This window comes from Amblyomma americanum, chromosome 9, assembly GCF_052857255.1.
Source record: "Amblyomma americanum isolate KBUSLIRL-KWMA chromosome 9, ASM5285725v1, whole genome shotgun sequence".
In the NCBI taxonomy this organism is placed as follows: domain Eukaryota; kingdom Metazoa; phylum Arthropoda; class Arachnida; order Ixodida; family Ixodidae; genus Amblyomma; species Amblyomma americanum.
Window position 1 is genome coordinate 61,742,521 of NC_135505.1, and position 1,555 is coordinate 61,744,075.

General features: G+C 42.5%; 1 long non-coding RNA gene across 1 annotated transcript; it reads left to right on the forward strand.

Annotated features, from left to right (window-relative positions):
• The first annotated feature begins 220 nt into the window (after positions 1-220).
• LOC144104953 (uncharacterized) lies at positions 221-1,294 on the forward strand. The gene is made up of 2 exons (XR_013308664.1): positions 221-402; positions 468-1,294. It is a non-coding gene; the product is annotated as an uncharacterized LOC144104953 (long non-coding RNA).
• The last annotated feature ends 261 nt before the right edge of the window (positions 1,295-1,555 follow it).

Below are 1,555 nucleotides of genomic sequence, written 5' to 3' on the forward strand. Positions count from 1 at the left end.
TTTTGACATCCTGAATGCCAAGATTCCTCAAGCTGGAATAAGAAAAGGCTCTCCTAAAATTAAGGTAATCAGTTTCTGTGTACTCAGTTTAAAAGAATCAATCAGAAATCTCTTAATGTGAGAAGAAAAAAAAAATAATTTTTATAGTATAATGCACCATTTCTGTTGTAGCTTAATATATTTATTTTTTTTCATCTACACACATTTTTTCAGTTTTTGGAGGAATTCCTCGACATGATGAACCGGACAGAAGCAAGAGGAAATATCAAACTCATTGCATCAAATCAAACCGTTGAGTCCCTGCGGGTGACATTGATGTCAGTGCTATCCATTATAGACTTCCTACACAACAAGGGAGTCAGCTATATTCTCACAGCGAAGTTAAACCAAGACCCGCTTGAGGTAATTAGACTGGCACGTTGAATAAGCCTAGAAATGCTCATATATAGTGTTTTTTTTTATTCCAGAGATTCTTTGGCCTAGTGAGGTCATTTGGAGGTGACGAAGACCACCCTACAGTGACCAAGTTTAGCCAATTATTTAGGCTGCTTTCTTTTTACACACCTGTTGAAGTAGCTGTGAAAGGGAACTGTGAGATGGGAACTGATCGTGTATTACTTAGGGCCTTCAAGAGCCTCGGAGAAAAGCGTCGCGACGCCCTTATCCAGAAAAAAGGCTATGAAAGAACAGGTCTGGCAGGAGCTGATGACGATACCTTTCAGGGACCTCTCCAATGCTTCCAACGACAAAAGATGCAGTGTTCCATCACCAGAAGAAACAGCCTTGTACTATTTGGCAGGCTATGTGGCTTTCAAAATGAAAAAGAAAACGCAATGTGAACTCTGCCAAGCGGACGCACTTGGCACGCAGGATTCTCTGCCGCGTGAGGCTATGCTCATTATTGAGCGTGAATATGTCAGTGGCAGTCTCGCGTACCCTTCCGAAAAGCTGTTTGCCTGTGTAAGCACTGTAGAGGGCACTATAAAACAGGCTAGAAAGGGCGAGTTGTTTGGCGACCTGTTTTGGAACGTGCTGGATTCTCTTGTAAAAAAATACACGAATGGTGTTGGTTGTCCACAGCATGCTGAGGTGTTCACAGCTCAATTAATTTACTTTTATTTAGTGACGCGCATGCACTTCTTTGCGCGAGCAAAGTGCTTGGAAAATAGTAGCGCCGTTAGAGCTCAAAGAGAGCGAAAGAAGGCGAAGCTTGTCTGACAAATTAATGGACAGCAAATTTGTCAGCAACGATGTTTAGTGGATTTGTGAATAAAATTTTTTATTTAAATGTTAATGGCCTTGAGTTACTCTTGCATTTCGCCCACACCGGTATCGAACTCGCGGCTTTCGGGAAAGCAGCCGCGGGCCGTAGCCACTGAGACAGCTAGCAGCGGGTTTTAGTTGCACCAGTATTGCTGTAATAAAACTTAAAAGTAATTTTGCTCGAAATGCATGACAACAGCCAGTCGCGAAAATGTGGTTCGGCGGATAATCCGAATCTATTGAAGTAGCAAGGTTAGGTTCATCTCACGGGATGCTGAATCGAAGCATGCAT